Source organism: Labeo rohita, chromosome 23, assembly GCF_022985175.1.
Source record: "Labeo rohita strain BAU-BD-2019 chromosome 23, IGBB_LRoh.1.0, whole genome shotgun sequence".
Classification (NCBI taxonomy): Eukaryota; Metazoa; Chordata; class Actinopteri; order Cypriniformes; family Cyprinidae; genus Labeo; species Labeo rohita.
The window spans coordinates 15,270,529-15,289,827 of record NC_066891.1 but is presented as its reverse complement, the minus strand read 5'-3'; the positions used below and the strand labels follow the sequence as shown (position 1 = coordinate 15,289,827).

At 34.6% G+C, this 19,299-nt stretch overlaps 1 protein-coding gene across 1 annotated transcript in view; it reads right to left on the bottom strand.

Annotated features, from left to right (window-relative positions):
- The window catches only part of avpr2aa (arginine vasopressin receptor 2a, duplicate a), a 42,121-nt gene that overhangs the window by 12,308 nt on the left and 10,514 nt on the right, over positions 1–19,299 (bottom strand). Inside the window, exon 2 of the mRNA XM_051095693.1 lies at positions 4,201–4,701. The gene's annotated coding sequence lies outside the window, so the exon portion shown is untranslated. The remainder of the gene's footprint in view (positions 1–4,200; positions 4,702–19,299) is intronic.

The window sequence follows — 19,299 nt, the reverse complement described above, 5'->3', positions numbered from 1 at the left end:
TCCCCCCCAAAGTGAGTCTTGTCAAGTGCTCTTGTTTTTGTTTTGCTTTATGCTCTTGATTTGACTCCTATCCTACCCAGCTTAGTCTATCACGTTCGCTCCCCTTTAGTATCTCTCTCATCCTCGTTTCTTTTCTTTCCTCCTCCGTCTATTTTTCGTTGCTCATTCCTTTGCGCCGTTTTCTACTGCTTCCTCTCTGTCTCTTATCAACTGTTCCTTGACCCATTAAAATGTGGTTTATTGTAGTAAATATGCAAATAAATAGTGCAAATAAAATATTCAAAATTTCAAATTTGAGATTTATACATACAATCTGAATAAATAAGTTTTCCATTGATGTATGGTTTGTTAGAATAGGACGATATTTGGCAGAGATACAACCATTTTAAAATCTGGAATCTTGAAGGTGCAAAAAATCTAAATATTGAGAAAATCACCTTTAAAGTTGTCCAAATGAAGTTCTTAGCAATGCATATTACTAATCAAAAAATAAGTTTGAAATATTTACGGTAGGAAATTTACAAAATATCTTCATGGAACATGATCTTTATTTAATATCCTAATGATTTTTGGCATAAAGGAAAAATTTGGACCCATACAATGTTCCTTATCTAATGATGCTAGGCACATTAAAACTGATAACTAATTATACTGACAAATTTATCTGCCCTAAAAATGCAAGTGCTATGATGAAAATCTGACTAAAAATGAAACAAACAAAAAAAAGTAATTCATTCATTAAATTAGATTAAGCAGGTTTTCATAGATTATGCAATTAATTAGATTATACAGCTTTCAAAATACCATTCCATAGTGCAAGAAACATTGTCACTATACTTTGCATGTTGAATTTTTCACATCTGACATCTGGTTTTTACAGTGTGGAACAAAGGCACAATGGTGATTCATTTCATTACGGACTGGTTGAACCTGGATACTTGCTATCTAATTCTTGTTATTTCATTTCATTATACTCTGATGAAATGAATCATATATCATAGTCTAATCTCAAAACGGAGCCCGTCTATCTCATTTTCAAGTCTTTGACTCTACCTTTCCCCTTTGTTTCTGCATTCTTTCTGAAAGCCCATTGTTTCCAGCAGTCAGCTCATCTTAAATCAACATAAGGTTTCTTTACATTGAGTGTGAGCTGTGCGTCTCTCTGCGTAATTATCTGGGCTTTGGTGTTAATATATACAATATATCTTCACCTGTCTTCCACCTTCCACACACAAGTTTTTATATACATGATCAAATACAATCTGTGATCTTAAATATATATTTTATATTCAACTTTTAAATCTTTAGCCCTGAACACTGGTCCGGACTAAAACAAGAATATGTTTTTTAGGAAAATCTGCATAAATAATAGCGAACTTCAGTATTTTTCAGCAAACATAAATAGTAAGATTGTAAAACTCTTGCTTTTTACAGAAATGTCTTTCGCTGTGGCTTTTCCAGGTCCAGTCATAAATAACAGCAAGCGTCCCTGTCACAGCAGTGTTTGAGGTCATTCTCTGAAGCAGCTGATGCATGAGCTGCTCAGTTTACCCTTGCTTTGTCATTTTCTGCCTCTCCTTGAATCCCTTTCCCTCGGAGGAATCCACCAATATGGCGCAGCAGAAATGTTGACCTAGACTAAATATAACTGATGATACAGAATAAGGACTTTGCTTTTGCAAGCTGCTTTTTATGCATATGCACAGCAAATGACAGATTACGTCGGGTTGCTTTAGGATGATTGACTATGAAATAATTGGGTTTTATTAAATGCATCAATAAGATAAATTTAATAGGATTAAAAAAAAATGTCACCATATTTATTTAAGATTTTGAGGGAACCATGATACTTTTGCACTTTTAAGAGTCTGGAATTAATATATTATGACACTTTTGTTTTTCACATGCAAGTTTTTCTAAGCTTTTTTCTAAGCTCATGTCTATTTTTAGCTCTTGCTTTTCCCTTTCTATTTTGACAAAGAAAGTAAAGGCGTTTGACAATAAACAAGCCTAATTGAAAGAGGAATTAAAATGCACTTCTGGTTGAATGGCCAGAATTTCAGATATGCCATATGTAGGTTGACAGCTGGTCAAGTTGCGTAACAGTTGAGTGTGTCATTAAAAATTAAATTCCTTTCCAAAATACTTTTCATTAGTTTTATCCTCCAATGGCTTATGCAATTACAAATTCATTTTCCGGTTCATGGATGCCTGCCTCGTATCGTATTATAATAGTATTCAGCACCTTATTAATTTAATCGATCGCACACTAGAATATTGCGTCAGCATGTGTTTTATACCTCCCTTTTGGATTTCAACAGATTCTCACATCAGATAAGAATATTTACTTGCAAATTCATGGATTTACAGAAAACATACGAACTAGATTAATATGCCATGATAAAATATAAATAGTACATGACGTTTGTCTTCTTTATTGTTTGTTTTATCTTTCATTCTTCAATACTAAATCTCACCCTACACTAGAGCTACACAAATGAATCAGAAAGAAGATGAAAGGCTGAATTTTAGATTATTTATATCCACATACATATCCCATGTTTAAATGCTACTGTCCTACCGTTCCCTTTAAGCCTTTACTGACCGCATCAAATGGAATCCATCCTTACCGCCTGATAGACTTTAAAATTAAAATTAAATTGTAATGTTTGTACAATTTTCCATTTTCTGAGATTAAACAGTTAGAGTATAAAGAGGCATTATTCTCATAAAGTGACCACTAAATATGTCTACATGAGCAAAACTACATAAATCTTTCATTGAATGTAAACAAGTCAGTAGTGCTGTGTTTCCACATTCAATTGTTGACATGCCTGTGGACTTTGAAGATTGAGATTTTAGGTTTATATGATTGTGTAAGGGAAAGTCTTTTCACCACTTCTAAAGAACGTTGGAATTTCTTAAACATGTTGTGTTTTATGAGGACTTTCCATAGTCATTTTGAAATTGATATTTGATACCCTATCCCTAACTCAACATTATTTAGTGTGATATGTAAACGGTCTTCTAATTTTGTTCACACAACATCAAAAATTTTAGTTTAAATGTAGGGGTGAATAAACATAGATTTCATGTAATATCTTAAATAATGTTAATATGTCATGAAAACTGCGTGTATTTATAAAATACGTAAAAAAAATAAGTACTGAAACATTTTTAAAAATTTGTATAATGTCATATTGAAATGCGTCAAATTCCCACAAGTGTTTCAAGGTAAAAACCCATATTTTTTACTAAACGGGTGACAATTATTGAGTTAAACTTTCACGCTCAGCTCCGTCAGCACATGCTTATTACTTCAATAGTAGCTTCTCATTTATTCTGTTACACTAAAACGCATGAATCAAACAGAACGAAAAAAATCTCTTTTCAGAATTTAGCACTTAAATAAAATTCAATGCAACCTTTCTAGATCCCTTTGAGTTCTGGAGAGAAAAACACTCAAATATCTGCCCAGCACAGGAAAACTACAGACCTGTCAGTTTGGCATTTATACTCCCATTCTGATGGATTAACATTACTATCGCTGAATTTCTTACTTATTCTAAGATTAAATAACTTTGATAATGGTCTTTTGGCACTTTTCAAATTATACTTTAGTATTAGCTCATTTTTTCATATCTCATACATACATCCTTACAGCTGTAATGCTCAATTTTGTTAGATGTATTCTTGGAATAGGGAAAAAATTGCCAGAGTGGTGAAGATATTCAAGATAAATTACAGATATGTAATACTGGACCACAAAACAAGTCATAAGGGTCAGTTTTTTGAAATTGAGATTTAAACATTTTAAGCTTTTCATTGATGTATGGTTTGTTAGGATAGGAGAATATTTGGCCGAGATACAACTATTTGAAAATCTGGAATCTGAGGGTGCGAAAAATCTAAATATTGTGAAAATCGCCTTTAAAGTTGTCCAAATGAAGTTCTTAGCAATGCATATTACTGATCAAAAATTAAGTTTATATATATTTACGGTACAAAATTTACTAAATATCTTCATGGAACATGATCTTTACTTAATATCCTAATGATTTTTGGCATAAAAGAAAAATCTATAATTTTGACTCATACAATGTGTTTTTGGCTATTGCTACAAATATACCTGTGCTACTTAATACTAGTTTTGTGGTCCAGGGTCACATATATCATCAGAATTTAACAAAAATAACTTACTCTCTTCTCTCGAATCAGCAGCAATAATCCATGTGTTTTGTAAGGATCCACATTCAGTTCTTCAAAGCTGCAGTTGTGCTTTGTGATGGTTAGTTGACACAAGAGTTGCTGTGTTTATGAAGAGCGTTGAGATATTTCACCACCCCATGTGAACTTGTCAAGCTGTAGTTTTGCAGCTTTCACCCAAGTTCATGTTCACAGAATTCAGAGCTTCTTTTCTCCACGCATCCGTCTGACAGAGGCATGCAATTTATTCCAAGAAATGTCCCATCGTTCCTGAGTCTCAGCGTGTCGGAGCTTCAGTTTCCCACATTATGCGAGCACCAGTGCACTGATGGCGTTGAATTTGAGCCGGGCTTAGTATAAACATATCTCTTACATTCAGTCACGCACTCTCTTCTCTCCCTCCCTCCCTCCTGTCTCTCCTTTTCTCAGGTCTCATGTGTTGTAAGATGAGGGGGGGAGCCAGTAACGCGAGGTGTTCTTATACATCCTTCTCCACTGTAACAGAGAGAACAGACATAAGCAGAAAGCTCTTGGTCACAGTTTGTGCTATATATTGACACTGTTCAAACCGGGTGAAATCTATGTCAATATTTGCTTCCATATTTACATTAAACTGCCCTGGGTGTGACTGTACTCTTGCCAGGTGTTTTAGTTTTGTTGGACTAATAATAAGCATGATTGACATTCACACAATGCATATTGTGTATCCTTATGTGTAAATTGTGAAATGTCTTTGAAATGTATTTGCAAATGATTTATGGATTTGTATTTTGGACAAAGCAAGTCACAACAGATACATTTCCATTTTGGTATTAAGAGGTCGTTGCTAAAATGTTATTTGACTTGATCAAATTATAAATTAGCATTAATAATAAATTGCTATCATGAGGTAAATATACCTTTTTGTTGTGTCAGCAACAGATATATATAATTTAACTAGGTAAAATTGTAATTTATTTATATAATTTCATTTGATAATATCAGTCTTCATGGTGAAGATCCTCTTTCACAAGCGCTAGTGAGTTTAATGATTTTAATAATTCTACGTTAATTCGTTTATTTATTTATTTATTTATTTTGTGCAAGCATGTCAGCTAGAATTTTTTTGATTAAATAGTTTTTTTTTTTTTTTAATAATTTCTCGTACTTTGGTAGGTCCACTTAATAGAAAAACACATGACTACTAGAAAATGAAAGTAGTACGAAGTGGCACCACAATAATTAGAAAAAAGCAATTTATTACCCCAATAAATTCATGCACAAAATGTAAAATGTTAAAATGATTTTTAACTGGTGTAATGGGGTATTAAAAACAGCTCTCTTGAGACTATACACTATTAGTCAAAAGTTTGTGAACAGTAAGATTTTAAATGTTTTTGATGCCTGTATTTATTTGATCCAAAGTACAGCAAAAACAGTACAATTTTGAAATATTTTACTATTTAACATAACTGTTTTCTATGTGAATGTATTTTAAAATGTAATTTATTCCTGTGATTTCAAAGCTGAATTTTTAGAATCATTGCTCCAGTCACATGATCCTTCAGAAATCATTCTAATATTCTGATTTCCTCCCTCAAAAAACATTTATTATTATTATTATTATGTTGAAAACAGCTGAGTAGAATTTTTTCAGGTTTCTTTGATGAATAGAAAGTTCAGAAGAACAGCATTTATCTGAAATAGAAATCTTTTGTAATATTATAAATGTCGTTATCATCACTTTTGATCAATTTAAAGCATCCTTGCTAATTAAAAGTATTAATTTCTGTAATTATCTGAGCTTTTGAATGGTATAGTGTAAAATGTTATAAAAGCTTTTTATATTGAGTAAAAATGTACTCAACTGTTTTAAATATTGATAATAATAATAATTAAAAAATAATAATTCTTGAACAGCAAATCAGCATATTAGAATGATTTCTGAAGGATCATGTGACGCTGAAGACTGGAGTAATGATGCTGAAAATTTAGCTTTGATCACAGGAATACATTTTAAAATATATTTAAATAAAAAACAGTTATTTTACATAGTCAAAATATTTCAAAATTGTACAGTTTTTGCTGTATTTTGGATCAAATAAATGCAGGCTTGGTGAGCAGAAGAGACTTCTTTAAAAAAACATTAAGAATCTTACTGTTCAAAAACTTTTGACTGGTAGTGTAATTCACAAATAATGTATTTTTAGGGCAAAATGTAGAATTCTAAACTGCTTTAATTTGTAACAGACAAATATGGAAATATTATAATATAATATTATATACGAAATACAGACATTAAAAACAAAGTGTGCTAGAACTCTCCCTGGTCTCTTCGGTTCCATAAAAACTTTTTTGCAGTCTAAATAGGCTTTGTTTATAGAACTAATAGGACTTAAGTATTACATATAGTAGCCATAATACTTCATCCTGAACACACTGAACTCAAATGCAGCCTGTCTCTTGAGCCTCTCCTATTGTTGTAGACTTGGACAAATATCTAGGAGGCAGAATGCATTTGCAGCATAAATCAAGCAGACATGGATCAAGCCCCAGTCATTTCCCATCATCAGCGGATTTATTGAAAGGAACGTTTCCAGGGCCCCGTTGAACAGTACGAGGGCCAAATCAGAGCAGTTCCACATCTCACTGACCTCATATGGTTTTCTATAGATTCAGACCTTCCTCTGTGGCCAGAAATGAAAGAGACAGCTGTTTTTCCCCAAACAGAGCATTTGTCTGGCAATGTACACATATGTGTATCATCAGCGGGCTTCTTCATAATAAAAGCGCTGAAAGACCCAAATCTTAACAAACAGTCCCTCACAAGATCAGGCATGTGTTTTAACATGTTTCTGCCAGAAAGTACATTCTCCAGCCTACAAAAATACTTTTGCTAACATTTTTTATAAATGTTCTCAGAATGTTCAAACATTCAAGTCCCCCTGTAGTCAAAATTTTTATCTCTTAAAACTGATCTTTGATCATCAAAATGACATATTTAAATGTTTTTTCTTGTCAAAATTTTTTTTTATCATGCCTTAAAACAGCTTGAATGTAACTCCCCTTGCCTCATTTACTATACGCTGAACTATGAATATGCAAATTAGCCCCGCCCCCACGCAGTCACTCCAGCCAGAGCCCCCTGATCCACTAACTGAACTGTAATAAACGCGATATAATAGCGAAACACGGATAATGACTGATAAAACTATGTTTTTACTAGCGGACAACTACAGTAGACACTGTAACATTTGTTGAAGTTACTTACTTCACAACGTTGTGCCCTCAAAATGCCTTAAGTGCTCGAATGCAGCCTAGTTTGTGATTCCAGTTTGCGCCTGCAAGCATATGCGAGTGAAGTGCCAACGGCAATGCGGGAGAGGTGCATTTGACTCCGGGCTACTTTTACTTGTTGCGGCGGTTATTTTTCAAGTTAGCGGTTAATGCTCTATATGCTCTATTTAATGTTCTATATGCTCTATTAAATGCTCTATTAATGTTTGCTTTTGTGCTGAAAATCCTATTGGTATATGATTGGTTACTTATTTTGTGACGTAGCAAAAAAAGGGCTGTTCAAACCTCATTTTTTGCAAACATTATAAGAGTTACTTTTGAATGTTCTCTGAACTAGAGGCTGACATTTTTTCGGGAATCCCGCGGGTCACGGGATGGGAAACAAAATGACTAATAATTACGGGATTGGGACAGGATAGGAAAAAATGTCAGCGGGAGTGCGCGGGACCGGGAATCGTAATGCTATGGAACCCAACTTTATACACAAATATACCTTTTATATAAATAAACTATAAACGATATATTGTAATTTTGAACTTAATTCTAGTTGACCTGTCTCTTTATGCTCTCATTCTGTATGCTTTGGTGTGGCTGGTTAAGCACGGACAGATCGTTAACGACTGGTAATACAGCAGGACATCCAAATGCTCACCTATCATTCATCGACCATATGGCTTTTCATTTGAAAGATGTATGTAGTAGCAAGTTTACATGGCCGCTCAATCTAATGTTAACCTAGAAAAATGTGCGCTATTGAAGTTTTTTCCCAGTTTTTTCGTGGGATTGGGATTGGGATTTTTTTTCTGGGAGAGGTTTGAAAATCCACTCCCGTGTCACCCTCTACTCTGAACCATGTGAAACTAGTAAGTAGTAACATCAAAAAAGTTAGATGAATGTCTAACTAAAGTGCATGAAAGATGTATAAATAATCTCTCTATGCTACTGTTTGGAGAATTTTATTACAGACTTGTTAGCTCTAAACAAACATTCTATTAATGTTACTGGAAGTTATGTTTGTTCATGACTTTGAGAGAAATTTCCCAGAATGTTTGCAGAAGTTCTAAGAATGTTACCTGTTTCCTGAAAACGGTTTGATAATTAATACATTTATATCTTGATAACCTTAATAGTTGATAACTGAGTTGATAACAGATGTGGTGGATTTTTGTGGCTATTTGCGTGTGACTGTTGGCCACGATGACTCTGGGTTAGCACCTGGTCTTAGATTTCTTTGAAAGCTTCTGCTCTATAATCCAATGATTTTCAGACCTCTCGCAAAGGAGTGGGAGAGGTGAAGTATATGAGGCTTTTGTGTTGAGGCTCTGGAGGCTTTACAAGGGGAGTGCAAGGAGACAACGCTGAACTGACAAGCGGTAAAATCAATGCGAGGTCTCATGTGAAATACTACTTCATTTAAGTCATTTCTCCTGGGCTTTCTGGTGAGATGAAAGGGGCACAGAATCAACAAGTTTAGACAAAAGAGCCACAGCTATTGACTGCTTTGAGTTCAAACCTCTTCATTTTAACCTTTAGAAATCATCCATGTCTGTCCAAGTTGCAGGTTGCATCATAAATTGGTTAAACTGTAGTTCTCACAAATATTGGTTTGGATTAATTTATTTATATATCTTTTGTTACCAAAGGTACCCTCAGCTTCACCTGTTTCACACCAGATTGTTGTTTCCTCACAAAAGCTCTATTGTTTTCAGTTAGTTCATTTTTCTTTCTTTTCTTTTTTTTCATCCAATATACATAAATACTAAAAATAAACATTAAGATTTGAGTAATCTGTCTTGTGAATGATAAAGTTAAACAGATGGAAAACAAAATACAGACTAGAGCAAGTAAACCACCAAGGTTAATTAGAGGAAAAGTCCAACTCACAAAGTTTAATTTGTTAACGTTCTATAAAATTTATTATTCATTCGCTAATGCTAACATGTAGAATATACAAAATACAAGGCATAACTTTAAAAAATATAAATATATGAAGGGCGTATGTGAAGCGTGCTTTTACAAAGTCAAAGTCGTTATGTCGTTGTTAATTAATCAGGAAGTGCATGCTCATGCAATATTTGCTTCATAAATAAATCATACTTTAAGCGCTTGAAAAACCTGATGATTTCATCTGGTAACAAGTCTGTGTTTGTAACCACTGTATGAATTGTGAGAGAGGTTGCTTCTGTATGTTCATTTAGTAATTATTTAGCTTTATGTACTATTTAGCTTTCAGCTAAGTAGTGTAGTGTTTTTGTTCTATTTTAAATGTTCTACCATATTTAAATTCATTATACAAAGTTAATTTTAACCATTTTATCCATTTAGTGGAAAACAGTAGGGTCTAAAACAACATTACAACTCTTTGACTTTAATTTTATGGATTAAAAAAATAATAATATGAATATACATACACTGCCGTTCAAAAGTTTGGGATCAGTAATGTTCTTTAAAGTTTCTTATGCTCATCAAGGCTACATTTATCTCATCAAAAATCCAGAAAAAAACAGTAATATTGTGAAATATTATTCAGTGTAAAATAACTGTTCTGTATGTGAATATGTATTAAAATGTCATTTATTCCTGTGATGCAAATCTAAAATTTTCAGCATCATTACTCTAGTCTTCAGTGTCACATGGTCTTTCAAAAATCATTTTAATATGAGGTTTTATTATCAGTGTTGAAAACAGTTGTGCTGCTTAATATTTTGTTGGAATCTGTGATACAGGATTCTTTAATAAATAAAAATAATTTGTTTAAAATAGAAATCTTTTGTAACAATATAAACTACCATTTAAAAATTTGTGGCCAATAAATTGGTATTCTTTCTTGTTTTGAAAGAAATTAATACTTTTATTCACTAAGGATGTGTTAAATTGATAAAAAGTGATAGCAAAGACTTAGCAAATGCTGTTCTTTTGAACTTCTTATTAAAGAATCCTGAAAAAAAAAATCACAGGTTCCAAAAATAAAAAATTAGGCAGCACAACTGTTTCCAACATTGATAATAAAAGTAATGAATCAGCATATTAGTATGATTTCTGAACGATCGTGTGACACTGAAGACTGGAGTAATGGCTGATGAAAATTCAGCTTTGCAACAGAGGAATAAATTATATTATAAATATATTAAAATAGAAAACCATTATTTTAAATTGTAATAATATTTCACTATATTTCTGTATTTTTGATCAAGTGGGGGGGAGGAAGAAAAAAGTCACACAGATTTGGAATGACAGATAGAGTGAGTAAACGATGACAGAATTGTAATTCTTCAGAGAAATCTCTAAGCATTAAATATCTGAAGAGATAAACTGCTATAATGTAGCTTTTTCCGAATGTCTGCTACTGCAGGAAACCATATTATATCACACAACAATATACGCCTAATAACCTAGATTATGTCCCGAGTTTATCCATGCATACATATGGATATATGTGACCCTGGACCACAAAACCATACATCAAACAAAGCTGAATAAATACGCTTTCCATTGAAGCATGGTTTGTTAGGATAGGACAATATTTGGCCGAGATACAACTGCTTGAAAATCTGGAATCTGAGGGTGCAAAAAAATCTAAATATTGAGAAAATCACCTTTAAAATTGTGCAAATGAAGTTCTTAGCAATGCATATTACTAATCAGAAATTAAGTTTTGATATATTTACGGTACAAAATTTACAAAATGTCTTCATGGAGCATGATCTTTACTTAATATCTTAATGTATTTTTGGATTTTACTACAAATATAACCATGCTACTTAAGACTGGTTTTGTGGTCCAGGGTCACACATGTGTTAGTAGGTGTGTCTGAATGCACATGTACTCGGTGGGGGGCACAAGGCAAAAAAAACACAGATCAAGGACGGCAATGTCGCTTTATCCCTTGCTTTGAACTAAAATGTTCTCATTTCTACCTAGCCTCCCTTGATAGACAGAGAAAAGCAACAAAAGCCTGAAAGGAGTAGAAAGGGACAACAGATGAATATATAGGAAAACTTAAATTGGCAGATAACTGCAGATCCTGTAGCGCAGCACTCATGCAAGCAAGCACAAAGAAACCGAAAAGTACAAACAAAAGCTCTCGTATCAAAGGATGCATCTCAAACAGAGTGTAACATTACATTTCTAACCAGCCGAGGCAAACAGACCGGCAGCTGAGGAAATGAAATCACTGCCATGCTGAGTAACTGTCTTATTCATTTTATATGGACTGCAGGGCTTGTCACGGACTCAGGCTAATGATTTTAACAAGCCTATTTCATTTGTGTGTTTTTATTTACACATATTTGGATGTCTGAGAGTGCGTTGACGTCATTCGGTAATTTATGGCTGCGATCATGATGATGATGATGATTGTACTTATTTGTGAGAGAAGGTGGAAAAAGGACTGAAAGGGAGCTCTGTTGCAGAGGAAGGTAGATGCTGAAAGGAGGTACAGAGCAAAAAAAAGCTGAATGGTCCACTTGTGGTCTATTTTACTGTTAATCGTGAGGCTGAATGAGAATGTCAGTGAAACCTTAAATGTGTTTTTAACTTCTTGACTGCATACATAAGCACTGATTAAGGTTGTTAATGATTTAATTGCTTTAGATTCTGGTTGTCTTTCAGTGTTGATCTTTCTTGATCTCAGCGTCGCTTTTTTTAGATCATTCTCTTTTAATTACTCATTTAGAAACTGTTTTTGTGGTCTCCGATACTGCACTTAATTGGTCCTACCACACAGATCGTAAGCAATTTGTTACCAGGGGTGGATTTAGGTCTGAGGTTTGGTGTCGTGCAATCTGGAGTCCCTCAGGGATCAATTTTGAGCCCTTTGCTTTTTAAAATCTACACTTTTCCACTTAGTCAGCTTTTGGGGCTCTAGGCCAAAAATGTAATTTTTATCCAGACAACACTCAAATTTGATGATACTGTGCCTGTGGATTTGCTCAGTGTATTTCTAAACAGGAATGGATGTTGCAAAAAAAAAAATTCTCGTTGGTTCACCCCACCAGCTGCGTAAAGTTTACATAAAGCTTAGTTTGGCTTTTATGCGTCTTTGTACTCTTGTGAATGTGCTTTGAAGACTGACACAGCAGAGAAGAAATTGTATAAAATCGTTATTTTTGCTTTCTTCACGCACAAAAGGTATTCTTATAGCTTCATAAAATTAAGGTTGAATCACAGATGTCACATGGACTATTTTAACAATGTTGTTACTAACTTTCTTGGCTTTGAATGTGTTAGTTGCGTTGCTGTCCATGCAGGGTCAGAAAGCTCTCAGATTTCATCAGAAATATCTTAATTTGTGTTCTGAAGATGAACGAAGGTCTTACAGGTTTGGAACAACATGAGCGTGACAACATGATCTTTTCAAATGTGCAACTATTTTATGTTAGTCTCTTAATATGAGCTCCTGAATGCATATTTTAAATAACTTTTATAAGAAGTATAACATGTCATACAATCACACATGCCAAAAGTATTTCATGTCAGCTATTCTATTGTAATCTGAATGCTTATAGATCAAAGTCTAGTTTTACAATTGTTCCTGGTTGTATAATGAGGGATGTGGCCAAACGTACTACTGATGGACAAATGCAGGATTTCCGATTCATCTTGATAGAAGTGTTTGATTTTGACTAAAGTAAACACAAATTGATTGTCAGGTGTGACACAAGAACAGTAGATGGTGTGAGAGAAGATGAAAGAGAGAGAAATGTTCAGAAGGAGAAAATTCAATGTGAAAACAATAGTGGTTTCTTTTCTTTAAATTATAGTTGACAAAGTAGACAGAGAACAAAGCTGTACAGAAAACAGAGACACTTTATAAATACAGAAAGCTTTTTGACACACCACAGAATGAGAAACACTCGCTGAATAAGAAAACCCTGGAATTTTTTTTTGAAGTTCTGCAAGAATAGAAAATAATAGTTGAATTCGTGCTGATCCACACTGAATTCAGCATACTTGCAGATATCGCAATAGAAGTAATGGTGTGCTATAGTATGCTCTTCATCTGTTCATCTGTCCATCTAGCATACAGTTTTATGCAAAAGTTTGGGAACGCCTTGCAGAATGTGTGAAAATGTGAATAATTTTAACAAAATACAAAAACATACAAAATGCATGTTATTTTTTATTTAGAACTGTCCTGAGAAGGATATTTTAAATAAGATGTTTACATAGCTGAAATTATTGGGTTAAGGGAACCCTTGCTTCTTAATACTGTGTGTGGTTACCTGGATGGTCTACAACTGTTTTTTTTGTTTTGTTTTGTGATGGTTGTTAATGAGTCCCTTGTTTGTTCTGAACTGCTCTTCAGAAAAATCCTCCAGGTCCTACAGATTCTTCAGTTTTCCAGCATCTTTTGCATATTCCAGCAGTGACTGTATGGTTTGAGATGCATCTTTTCACACTGAGGGCAACTGAGGGACTCAAACACGACTATTAAAAAAAGTTCAAACATTCACTGATGCATTAAGAGTTGGGGGGTGAAAACTTTTTGAACTTGAAGATCAAGGTAAATTGTACTTGATTTGTCTTACGGAAAACATGCAGGTATCTTCTGTTGCTTCCGAAGGGCAGTACTAAATGGAAAAAAATGATATTTCAACAAAATAAGAAAAATCTTCATCCTGTCCAAAAGTTTTCACCCCCCGGTGAAACTATTATTTACTCGCGCTCATATTATTCCAAAACTGTAAGATCTTCATTCATCTTTGGAACACAAATTAAGATATTTTTGATGAAATCCAAGGGCTGTCTGATCCTGCATAGACAACAACAATACCACTTTCAAGACCCAGAAAAGTAGTAAGAACATCATTAAAATAGTCCATGGGACATCAGTGGTTCAACTGTAATTTTAAGAAGTACGAGAATACTTTTTGTACGCGAAAGAAAACAAAAATAATGACTTTATTCAATAATTTCTTCTCTTCCGTGTCAGTCTTTGGTACGCGTCCACAAGAGTACCATGACGCACGCGTCAGTTGCGTTGCCGTCTATGCAGAGTAAGAAAGCTTTCGGATTTCATCAAAAATATCTTAATTTGTGTTCCGAAGATAAACGAAGGTCTTATGGGTGTGGAACGACACGAGTAATTAATGTCAGAATTTTCTTGTTTAGGTGAACTATCTCTTTAAATTGTACAATTTTGACTTTTCTTTTCAGAATTGCTCAGAATTGTCTCACAACTGTCTTTTTTCCTCACAATTATGAGAAAAAAAGTAAGAACTGCAAGAATATAAAATCAGAATTGTGAAATTTTAAAAAATTGTCTAATATAATAATATAGTGACAATGGCTTGGCCAATGGCATGAGTTTAGGTCAGGACTATCTGTTTAACTGACCAATGTGAGATGGAGGAGTGATGGGGCAAAACAGTTTGAAAGTAGACACTGCAAAATTAATAATGGCGCAAAATGAAACGACAAACATGTATTCACCATATCCGACAACAAACAGACTAATTTGTAAAAGTTTATGAAATAATTATTTGTAATTTATTACTTCTAATTGCCTATTTTTAAAAATTCAGAATTTTGCCCAACCGTTAGACCCTGTTTTTTTTTAAAGAAAGAAACAAATAAGCAAGAAACGCATTTGTTTTGTAAATAGCCATGTAATGAGTGAATAATGTACAGTTTTATCTGGTCGTTATCACAAAATAAACTACTTCAGGAGTTATACAAGACCCTGTTGGGGTTTATTTAGCGATAATGACGTCTGTAACACCGCTTTCTAAAAATCAAATAAATAAATGGACACGAAATGTTGGTTTGAGTTAAAAGTATTTGATTAAGACATGGAGTTCTATGACCTAGAATTTGCACAGTGTTGCCAGGGACTATAGTCCCTGTAATTGTATACAGTTTAGTGGTCATTATTCAAAAATTATTTGACAAACAAATATAGCGACAGATCCGACGGACTTGTATATTCCAGCTCGATGGAAAAACTCTCACAGCCTTCAGGGGATAAAAGAGTAAATATTAGAAAACGGTAAACATTAGCTGAACAATATAATGGAAACAAGTACAAAAAGAAAAACAAGCACTCAAAAGAGAGAGGTTTTGCATTGTTAACAAAAACATTCACAATTACATTTGTCATTCAACTTGTATGAAAGGTCTGTCTGATTTGTGTGTGATGTAAGTGTGTGTGTTTAAAACTTCACAGATCTTGTTAGTCTGGGTGTGGCTAGAAAAAACTAAGAAGCTGCAGACACTAACTAATTTGGTCTACTGTTGCCATCTGTTTACATTGCAAGACAACGCATTTGCTTAAACGGAAGTATTCTCTAAGGTTCAGTGAGAAAATGTTTGTTTAGCTTATTCTCTTAAAGCAAAGTGTGTTTAACATTTACATGCAACAATATCTGGATGATGTACTGCAAACCTAACGAGTTGAGCTTTTATAAGGAAACATTTGTCTTACTTCACCCTCTCGTAAAATGAAGAATAAACCATTTTAAAAATTTTATAAATGGCAATTTAAAAAGAAAACTGACAGCTGCACTCAAAAAAAATAGTGTGGGATTTGCTTTTTTTTTTTTACTATTCCAACACACTTTATTTACAACTTTAAAAATCAGTGTATATTCCAGAGCCGTTTTGCAAGAAAGGCTTTGCCTCAAAAAAATATTTAGATGAAACTAATAGTAGTTTGAAAAGGAAATCAAACAAATATGAATAATATGATAGCAAATGTGTGTAAATCACTTATTTTTTTCAAAAGTGACAGCACTTTGGGAACCTAAATGAACTTCAAATGACTTGGAACATGAAATGATCTGTGAGTGAGCGTGTTTTTAGCAAGCACACAGTTTGGGTAGATTAAAGCTGCACCTCCGTGCCTGTGGCTTTAATTACACCCGCAGTGTTTGCAGAGGGTGTGATGACTAATGGTCCGAAAAGAAGGTGACTATTAATAATAATAGCTGAACAACAGCTGCTGGTGACAAAAGATGGCTGAAATTTTTTTTTTACTGAGAAAAAAATAAATATATAAAAAGGCAAAAGGTAAATGAATAAATAGCATGCTCTTTACATCCAAGTCACAGTACACAAGATCAGAGAACGCAGAGGATCATTTTATGGAATTGCTTTTAGCAAATTGCAAGGCTACTACACATCGTTTATTGTATTTTTTCAAGTACACAATATCAGATGTTGTGTATTTTGGTCATGTGCTATTTTTGCATTATAAACCACAAAGGAGATGGATGACAGGTCATTAGTGTGCCTCCGTAGTGTATTAAATGCACTTCAGTAATGGAGAGTAAGGTGAGAGAGAACTCACAAAGCTTTGCTGCTTGTTTGTCAGGGCTTCATTATGCTACGAGGATTAAGGAGCTTTTCCTATCATATTCTTTTTAAAATTGAAATGGAATGGAGATCTGGTTATCCTAAATTATTCTTCCCTGGTTTGTATCATCATAGGACTTTACTGCCAAAGTGCCATCAACCCCTTTATGGTGAAATAAACATCTGTTCGTGCAGTTTAAATGAATAACCCAAAAATGAAAACGTATTTACTCTCAGGCTGCATTTACACTGGCAGAAAAAATATGATTTTTTTTCCCCACATCTGACACAGATCAAAATTTGATGCATGCGTGTCAACACAAAAATCTGCACGAGATCCGATTTTTTCACATCCGATGAGCCGTTTCCAAATGTGGTTTGAAATCAGGCTGCGTTTACACTGCAAGTCTTAATGCACAGATCCGATCTTTTTGCCATATCTGATTTTTTTTGGCCCGTCTGTTTACATTCACTTTAGACACGCCACATATCCGATATCCGTGTTTACACTATCTCCAGCATAAAATCATTCCACCGGCTTTCATGACCGTGAGCGCAAGGACTGACTCTCGAATCCTGGATGGACTTATTCATATTTTCCAAAGTCTGCAAAAGTATACCCGACAGCAAATAATTAAACTTTTTAATGATATGTTAATGCTATAGCGTACTGTGTCATGTTTATCAAAATCGTCTACCCTCCTTACTGAATGTGTTCCTTCTAAAGTGAAAGTAAATTTGAAAATAATAGCGCGCATACGAGCCAGGCAGGACAGGCAGGAGTGGTGAAACCAAGTCGACTCCTTTGACGAGAAGGAAACAGTACAACATTTTTGCTTAAACAAGACTAGCTTTGAGTTTCTATGTGAGCGCTTTCGCTTTCTTTAATTATTTGCTGTCCGGTACACTTTTGCTGAGGCGTGTCTCGCAAAACACAGATTATGACGTTCAACGCAATCTGTCGTGAAACAATAGGGACTTTAAACAACAACTTCCAAGTTGATATGATTCTTTAGGGTCTTAATGAAAAGTCTATAATATACTTTGGTTAAAAATTCTCAGTGGTAGTGTAAAACAACACCCTTTTTACCTTGCCAAAATCAGCTCTGCAAAAATCATCCCATTCTGGTCGAGGCTGCTTTAAATGCAAATGAGCTCTGCTCGCCCCGCCCCTCTCTTCTCTCTGTGGAGTGACGAGCATGTTTACTTTAGCCGCATTTAGCACGTTTTGCTGCGTTTAGCCGCTAAACTTACTAACTAGCACATTATTAGGAAAGGCGATCGCAAAGATTGTATGTGTATGTGTAGGTAAGACGCTCATGCCAATCAACTATCGTGGGAGCGGCCTCTGTCGGTGTGACGCCACAACGACAGGCATTTGAGAATGGCTCGAATTGAAAAAATATATATTTTTACAGATTAATTAAAAACCACTGCATGGATCTTTATCATTATAGGGTAGGTTTGTACATACACTGCCAACACACATTAATATTCAAACAACATGTAAAAGTGAACTTAGCATCCGATGACCCCTTTAAGCAACCGTAAACAAGACGGCACAACGCGGCATTCAGTCCTTTATTTAAGTGCAAATGATGGATTAGCTTCAATTTATAACATATCAACACAAATGAAAGACTAATGGTAGAATCGTATACTGATGGAATTACAGTGGTATATACTATAAAACGTAACATTTATCTACCTAATAGGTAACGTTGTTTACCTTTACAGTCATAATCGACTGTTTTTGTAACTTATGTGTGTTTTTAACACAAACTTGTGTGTATTTGACAGTTCAAGCGCTCCTGTCTACTACAGGAGAACTACGCCGATTGTTTGTGTCAGTTAAGTCATTAGTCACTTATGGAACGGCAACGGCATTCCAACGTCATATTGGGCGTTCGCGACTTTAACTGCAACTTCCTGACTTTCGACTGTAACCGTCTACTACAGGAGAACAGCTGGTTTGCTGATTAAATTCTGTGTTGGTGCTGATAGCCTAGTGGGCAAGTGCGCTGACATACAGTGTCATTGCACTACGGGTGTCCCGAGTTCGAATCCCATCTCGAGGACCTTTTCCTGATCCCATCCCCCTTTCTCTGTTCCACTTCACTTCCTGTCTGCTTTCCACTATCCTATCATAACAAAAGAGGAAAACGCACAAAAAAAATGAAAAATCCATCAATGACGGTCAATTTTCAGTTAACACAACCTCTGATCTGCACATATCTAGCTTACTTGAACATACCTGACAAATAACTGCATGGCAGGCACGCTGGGTCCTATTGAAGCATTAACAAAGAGTGTGGACAGCCTCAAGCTGTTGGTTTATTTTGGTATTTCTTTTTTTCTTTGGCTAGTTGAAGTCATGAATGCCCGGTAACTTACAAATTTAGTAGCCAAATTGGCTGGTGAGTGAAAAAGTTCAACCACCCTGGTGCCGTCAGAATGAGAGTCCGAACCGCTGATAAAAAAATACTAGAACCGCACTGTGGGGGTTGAACTCTGGGGTTCAAG